Here is an 8399-nt window from a genome sequence, read left to right as displayed (position 1 = left end):
CCAAGCTATAAGAGCACCCTACTTCCCACATTCATGCAGGGTCACCCTATACTGATTCCTTGCTCCAACAACACTCACACATGCACCGAGTTACAGAAAGTGGATTTGCTACTTACAAGTAGGCAACAAAGGACACAGAAGTCTAGGATTCACAAAGAGCTCCGGTTCAGGAGACCCAACTGCATGCTCCACTTGCACGCAGCAGAGAGATCCTTCCAAAGCAGCCCACCCTGAGTGCTATACCTGGGGGCGGGGGGCACATGACAAACTGGGCTACAGTGTTGAAGAACATCCTGTTTCTAGGAAAGACTGGAACAGAGTCCAGGATGTTCTAGCCAGTTCCTCCTTATCTCGGGATGCTGTGTTACCAGCACACTCTGAAGTTGTTCTTGAGAACTACAAGTGAGAAAAGAAGAAGAACCAGGAGGGCCCAAGGACACGCAGCCTGCAGCTCATTGACACCTAAACACCCCTCCAACTCTTGCTCTTCTCTCCTTCTAGCTTTCTTTCTTTTTCTTTTAGGTAAATAGATAACCCAATCTCCGTCTCAAAAATTTAGACAGCTGACCTCAGAGTTCAAGGTCTCCGAGTTCAAATTTAAAAATGGTTCTGTTTCCTTTTTATTTACTTTTGCTGAAAAACGTCGCTTTAGAGCGAGTGGCACCAGTATTTCAACGGTGCAGATGACATAAAATTTTCCTCTTAAAATTTTATTGAGTGAAAAAGTGATGAGATTATTTTAAAATTGAAATAATAGAAGACTGCAGAAATGGCAACAGGCATGATGTAGATACACTAATTACTGTTTGGAAAATAGTACATGATGTTACTTTTGGAGAACTGGAAGGAGATTCAGCCATCAAATCTTTAGAAATTATAGACTGTGGGCAAAGTTTTGGCTAAGGCTCAGACTGTCCTGTCCCCATCCACCCCCAGCCCTGACACTTTGTTACTGTAGTGGAGCAACAGGCATAGTCAGGGAGGCCTGCGGTTTGGATATTAAAACTGAGGAGACAGGAGAAGCTTCTGGTCCAAGACCTTTTGTGCTGACCCTGAGAGTAACTGGGGACTCAGAGGTGCCTCGCCATCACAGAAGGCCTAAGAGGGGAAGGGACAGACAGGAATGAGCATGCCCAGTCAATTCCATAGCCTCCCAAATCTCACCTCACCTTCCAGGATGAAGGAAACGTCTAGAAATTAGCCTTCATGAGTTCTGCTCACACTGCTGGTCCTAGTTATCCTCCCAAAAAGAGATGACCTGAAGTACTCAGGTTTCTTCTCATCATATTCCAGAAGCCCTGATTACTGAGAAGTCCATTTCCAAATCTGAGGTCTAAAGATCTAAAGGGCTGAAATGACAAAAGCAATTCACAGAGCTTTAGCCCTTGGAAAAGCCTCAGATAAGAAAATAAAAATTTGAGGATGTTCCAAGTGTCTTCCAAATGTACCAGATGTCCTCGAGAGCCCCCAATCTTAATGTCGACAATTGGATTAAGATACCTGGGGTAGGGTGCGGGTAGACAGAGGATCTGTAAGAGAAGCTAAGATATCACTGGCCTCAATTAGTGGAAAAGTCTATTGGTCTCATTTCCATTGAGTCCGTTCCTGTTAACTAGTTCCATGCCTGTTGACATGGTACTAGGGGTCCAAGATAATTCTGTTCTTGAATTTTTAAAATGGTATTATTTTAATAAAAAAGGATGATGATAAAAGGATTTTAATTAAAGGGATGTCAAATTGTCACCAGGGACCCAAGCAGGCCTGAGTATAGAGAGCTGTGTGCCACTTTTCTAGGGTCCCTGTCCACGAAAGCCTCCTTTGGCAACATTAGTATCCTAACATGGTCCCCAAACCGTCAGTGCTAAAGGATGTGGTGTCGAGGAAAGAAAAGGACCAGGTAGAGAAACAGCATCAGCCTTGAACATGACTGTAGGCCAGGTGTGTCTTTGGAAAACTCATGCCATCTTTACCCTTCACTCTGGATTAGATAAGTGTCCCCCATATGCTAAAGGACTGTTCACAGCTCCTGGAACCTTTAGTAGGTGGGGCCTTGTGGAAGGAAGTTAGGTTATTGGGGCATACCCTTGAAGGGGACATTAGGACCCCTGCCCCATATTGGTTCTCTCTCTTTCTCTCTCTCTCTCTCTCTCTCTCTCTCTCTCTCTCTCTCTCTCTCTCCTTCCCAATGCCACGCAGTGAGCACTTGCCTTCACTATGAGTTTATGCCATGATGTCTTGCCTTGCCACAGGCCCAAAGCAAGGAGGCCAACAAACCACTGACTGAAACTCCAAAACTATGAGCCATAATACACCTTTCCTCTTTTTAAGTTAATCATATCCAGTATTTTGTTGAAGTAACAAAAAGCTGACCAGCACCTCCTTTGACCCCCTACTAAGGCCTATGGCCTTCTGGACGCCCTACATGACCCATATGAATCCTGCTCTGATGGTAGAAGGCCCAGCAGAGTGGCCACTGGAACAGGAAGGGGTTTGGTATTCGAAGGTTCCTCACAGCCCCCCCACAGCCTCTTTGTCACTTCTTATCCCACATTCTTCCTGTAAAGTCTGCACTCCTGACACAAATAATATCTTTGGAGCTTATGCAAGAAATTTGAGGAATAAATGAGGAGTTGCGTTAGTCCCCTGAATTTTTACAAACCTCCTAATTGCCTCCATGTCTGTGGTTGCTAGCCACTAATTATTAGGTGTTTGGCCTCTGTCAGCATTTCATAAACTGTTCCTTTCTGTGGGACGTGACAAGCACTTTGTCAAGGCTGAATCTGAGGCCTGCAAGGCAGAGCTGAAGAGAGAGGAGCTGAGCTTGGGGTCGGGGCGGGTGCTGATGGGACTGTGAGTCTGTCTATGGCGTTTCAAGCTATAGTCAGTATGGTAGGGAAAGCACTGAACTGCAATTCAGCAAAATAGTAATAAATAATATTATTTATTAATAACGTCTGCCTTTTACTGTTCCAAGCAGTAAAAGTCTTCAGTATCCTCTAATCTTCACAAGAAAATCATTAACAGAGCTCTTACAGATGAGGAACCCATGGCTCAGAGAAGGGAGGTCACCCAGCTAGGAAGAGCTGTCTATCAGGGAGTGAGTTTGGCTGCACAGAACAGAACACAAGTCACCATGCAGAGAATAAGTCAGGAGACTTTTCCCCTCTCACTCACCTGGGAATTCTAAAGGCGGGCAGTCCAAGATAGACTGTGTTGGTTTGTTTTGTGTTACTAGAATAAAATACCTGAGATTGGGTAATTTATGAATAGAAGTTTACTTGGCTTATGGCTCTGGAGGCTGAGAAGCCTAAGAACTGACAGCAGCACCTGTTCAACATCTGGTGAGGCCTTCATGCTGCATATAACATGGCAGAGGGCATCACATGGCAGGACCGGGCAAGAGTGCTAGTTCAGTGTGCTAGTTCAATTAATGCCATCATAGGTCCCCACCCCACCCCCTACCTGACTTCATGACTTCATCTAATCCTAATTACCTCCCCAAGGCTTCATCCCCCAAATGCTATTAACATATGAGTTTGGAAACAGTTTTCACCACATTCAAACCATAGCAGTGGTTAATCCATCTCGTCAGGAGGGGCCTATGTCCCTTCTAGTATTTGCCTGTACTTTCTTCAGAATGTGGCCATGATGTCCTCCTCCAGGAAGGAAGAGGAAAGGGTCCCGGCAGAAGGCACTTTCAGCTGGGGTTGCCCCTTCCATGGAGACTCTAGCACGTCTCATCTCTTTGTTTCTGCCATGTCACGTGGTCCTGTTTTCTGTCATGGCTACTGTGTCACTGCATCTAAACGTAGGATCATATTCATTCTTCATCTATCCCTGCTGCAGGGAAGGTATTGCCAGCCCCTGGGTTCTAGCTCAATCCCACTATTACACAGCTGAGGGGTCTAAGCCAATCCCATTCCTCTCTAGCCCTCATCTTCCCGTCTGTTTTACAAGGGACTGGACTCTACTTTACTTGAGTTCTCCAGACCCATAGGGACCACAGATAAAATTCAGGAAGGATGGTCATGAATTTGGATAGGAAAACATTTTGCTTATTTTCAATCACCTCTAATTGAAATTTAGCATGTCTTTGTACTCTGACTGTAGGGAGCAGACCACAGTAATTTTAGCAGAACCTGTGACTTCTTCAGCAAAAGAATCATAGGCATTTTACAGCATATTGTAGTTGAATCAGACATCATTTACATGTATCACAACTTCAAAAGTATTGCAGTCATTGGGCAAGGTTATATTTAATGTATTAATAAAAAATGTGTATGTTCCAAATTTTGTTAAGATTTCAGTAATTGTACCTCAATATAACTTATCTCCTTCTTAACCCTATGTATTGTGTTGAATGCATTTAAAAGCATTTTTCTGAGAGGGGGGTCCATACATTTCAGCATTCCACCAAAGGAGTCCATGGCATGGAGCAAATGAGAGGAAGAATTCTTGGATTGATGTCTCTTTGTCCCTCTCGATATTAATGAAACTCCCACTAGCTATCATCCGGAACAAGTCCCTTCAGCTCTTGAGTTCCTCAGTCTTTTCCTAGGTATTATGGCAATAATACTTGCTTTTTCTGGCACGGAGCTAAAAGAGGCACCAAAGTCATCCAATGTAAAGGACATGCAGGTGCAGAGCTGATGCATATTCATTACACAGGGTCAGCCCCAGCAGCACTAAGACAGGACTGAGTATTATTAACTGATTCAACTCTAGATGTGTTTCCCAGAGATGCTGAGTATTTTCTATCACTTCCACATAAGTGGTCCTGCTCCAACCATATGTTTTCTAGTGCCACATTGGAATCAAACTAGTGTAAAATTCAATAGTAAAGGGCAAAATGGAGGCTGGGGATATAGCTCAGTTGGTAGAGTGTTTGCCTCGCGAGCACAAGGCCCTGGGTTCAATCCCCAGCACCACAAATAAAGAAAGAAAGATAGAAAGAAAGAATGAATAAAAAGCAAAATGTACCATAAGTACATGTGTAGTCAGTTTCCCATTGCTATAAAGACTATCTGAGATAATCAACTTATAAAGAGGAAAGGTTTATTTTGGATCATCGCTTTAGGGGTCTCAGTCTTTGATCACATGGCCATTTCTTTGGGGCTTGTGGCAGGGCAGCACAAGATGGGGAGTGCACAGTGGAATAAACCACTCACCTGGTAGAAAGGAAGTGAATGAAAGAGGGAGGGGTTGAGGTCCCACTATCCCCTTCAAGGAATGCCCCCCTAACCTGGAGACCCTGGTACACTAGGTTCCACCTCTTAAAGGCTCCACCACCTCCCAATAGCACTACCTGGGGAGCAAACTTCTACCACATGGACCTTTGGGGAATGATTGACATCCAAACTATAGCAGAACACTTAGATTGAAATACTAAAGAACACGAGGGGATAGACAGAGATTTCACCAGTGGGTCCCAGAGCTTCAAAGATCTTAGCTTCTTGGAAAAACTTGATGAATATACCATGGTTTAAAAAAAGAAAAAGAAAAACCACAGATTAATCATGGTCATTTTGTCTACAATCTCTAAACATAGGGATAATTGCACACAGGACAGTAAAATCGAAAAAGTTGGATTGTCTCCTTCCTAATCTGTGCCTTTAAAATATCTGTAACTACTTATTAAATATTCACTCATCCATGAAGTCTGCTAAAATGGACGTAAATAATGTTTTAAAATACAAAAGAAAGCTCCACAAATATTTTATATGTTCAATTATATTTAAGGCATGGCCTCAAATCATCTTAGAAGTGCTATTGAGTGCTTTCATGGTCTTGTACTCAAAGTCACAGGGTACTGTGAAGTCAAACAGATGGTTCTTAAAGAAGGTGGCGTTTTGATCAGCTTCCCCAATGATATGTTTGGTTTGCACAATGAAAGCTACCCTTTTTTCTGGCTTCAAAAAATTTTTAGTCTGATGTTGATGCAATGTCAATGTCGATGTTGGGTCTGAAATCTCCCCAGAGGCTCATCTATTATAGGCTTGGTCCAGAGCACGTGGTGCTATTAGGAGATGTTAGAATCTTTAAGAGTTTGGGCCTAGTGGGAGGAAGTTGGGTCATGGGGGGTGCCCTTGAAGGGGATATTGAATCTCAGGCCCTTCTTGTCTCTTTGTTTCCCAAATACCGAAAGGTGAGCAGCTTTCTCCATCATGCAATCCTATCATAAAGTGCTGCCTCGCCATAGGTCCAAAAGCCATGAGACCAACCAACCATGGACTGAAACCTCCTTCACTATAAGCCAAAATAAACTTTTATTCTTTTTAAGTTGATTATCTAAGGAATTTTGTTACATTAATTGACAGCTAGCTAACACAATTGAATTCTGAGTCATATAAATAATCCAGCTAAAAGTTAGGCTTGGAGAAATTTCTATGCATCTAAAAAAGAAAACCCTGTATATACATTTTTTTTAATCAACATAAAACAAACCCTGGTTTTCTTATTTGGGGGCTAAAAAGAAATGATGCATCTATGTACTGATTTGTTGACAATGTTTCTTGACTACTTACTTCTTTTGGAGACAGGGTCTTGCTGTGTTACCCAGGCTGGCCTCAAACTCCTGGGTTTAATACACTGACCTGCCTCAGCCTCTTTAGTAGATAATATTACAGTTGTGCCACCACACCCAGCCCTGACTGCCTGCTTTTTCCAAGGCACTGTGCCAGGCACCAAGTAGACAGCTGATGTGGCCCCTACCTCAAGACATGTAAAGGATAAGGTTGCAAAGATTACAATTTTTAAGACAGGTTCTGTGTAGCCCTAGGAGGAAAATACAGTTATAGTCTCTGTACATAGCTATAGGATCTAAAACATTGAAGCTAAAGAACTTGTCAAAGTAATAGGACTAGTCAGGGTTGATCTGAGACACAATCTTGGCCAGTCTGATGCCATAATTGTGCTCTAAAACAGGGGTCAACAAACTATAGCCCACAGCCCAAGTCCAGCCTGGTGCCTGTGTTTTGTATATAAAGTTTTATTGGCACACAGTTGTTCTCATTTATTATTGTGATACCTAGGCTACTTTCTCATAACCAACAGCAGATGAGCAGCTGCATCAGAAACCATAGGGCCCACAAAGCCTACAACAGTCTGTTTCTGGCCCTTCACAAAAAGTTTTCCAACACTTCCTCTAAAACTTTGTTATACTTTCTCTTTACCAGAAAAGTCATACAAGAAATTAGTAAAAGAGAGCAGGGGGTGCAGCTTGGTGTTAGAGCGCTTGCCTAGCATGCTCAAGGCCCTGGGTTTCATCCCCAGCACCGAAAGAGGAGGAGGAGGAGGAGGAGGAGGAGGAGGAGGAGGAGGAGGAGGAGGAGGAGGAGGGGGAGGAGGAGGAGGAGGAAGAAAGAAATAATTGAAAATACTTAAAAGTGCCATGATTCATGGGTGGGGGTTGTGGCTCAGTGATAGAGCACTTGTCTCACATGTGTGGGGCACTGGGTTTGATTGATCCTCAGCACTACATAAATAAACAAAATAAAAAAGTATTGTACCCATCTACAACTGAAAAAAAAAAAAAAGCCATGATCCATATCAGAGTTCCGTAAAATAGAATAATGGGAGTTGGGGACAGAGATAATCACAGGCATCCTCTTTAAAATGTAAGCCTAAGAGCTGGGGTTGTAACTCAGTGGTAGAGCGCTTGCCTAGCACATGTGAGGCACTGGGTTCAATCCTCAGGACCACATTAAAAAAAAAAAAAGTGAACTAATAAAATTAAGTTTTAAAAAAACTTAAAAAAAAAAAAAAAACGTAAGGCTGAGTATATAAGCAATCTGAAATCTCAATCCTGGACTCAGCTTCCTGCTGAGAAATCTGTAGACCGCTCACCTCCCCGGATGTCCACTACCTCTGCTCTGACCTAAACAGAGGATGACGAGTCTCCTTTCTGGGCTGAAATGGTTTCCTCCCCCTTGGAGGGGAGCTGGGAGGATTCAGCAAGGACAAGGACAATTGAAAGTATTCAGCGCTGTGCTTGGCATCCAGTTGGTGCTAAGAAAATGTCCCCTTCTTCAGACTCCTGACCTTGTCACCCACTGGGCACAAATTGGCCTCCTGCCTGGACTTGCAGTGGTTTGTACATCATGAGCACAATGCTTTGTGCTTTGAAATGAGCATCAGTGTTTAATATAATGAAGAGAGGGTTGGAAATATAACTTAGAATAAATTGTTTGGTCCAGTGGATGTGTCCCGGGGAAGGCATCCCATTTGTGACTGAGGCACTGAATCCTCCCTTGACCAAATGCAAAAGGTTGAGGGCAAAAGGGGATCAGGCAATTGGGCAAATGGGAGCAGGATGCTTGTTTTGGCCTCCTTCTGGATGACTTCCTGCAAGACTGTCAGTCTCCATTACATATGTTTCCTTCATCCATCCATCCCGAGCA

General features: G+C 43.3%; 1 non-coding gene across 1 annotated transcript; it reads left to right on the top strand.

The window, feature by feature from the left end:
* The first annotated feature begins 4857 nt into the window (after window positions 1–4857).
* Window positions 4858–4931, top strand: Trnaa-cgc (transfer RNA alanine (anticodon CGC)). Its single transcript has one exon. It is a non-coding gene; the product is annotated as a tRNA-Ala (tRNA).
* Window positions 4932–8399: the final 3468 nt, after the last annotated feature.

Source organism: Marmota flaviventris, chromosome 5 (genome assembly GCF_047511675.1).
Source record: "Marmota flaviventris isolate mMarFla1 chromosome 5, mMarFla1.hap1, whole genome shotgun sequence".
NCBI classification, from domain to species: domain Eukaryota; kingdom Metazoa; phylum Chordata; class Mammalia; order Rodentia; family Sciuridae; genus Marmota; species Marmota flaviventris.
This window is presented reverse-complemented; position numbering and strand designations above follow the sequence as displayed.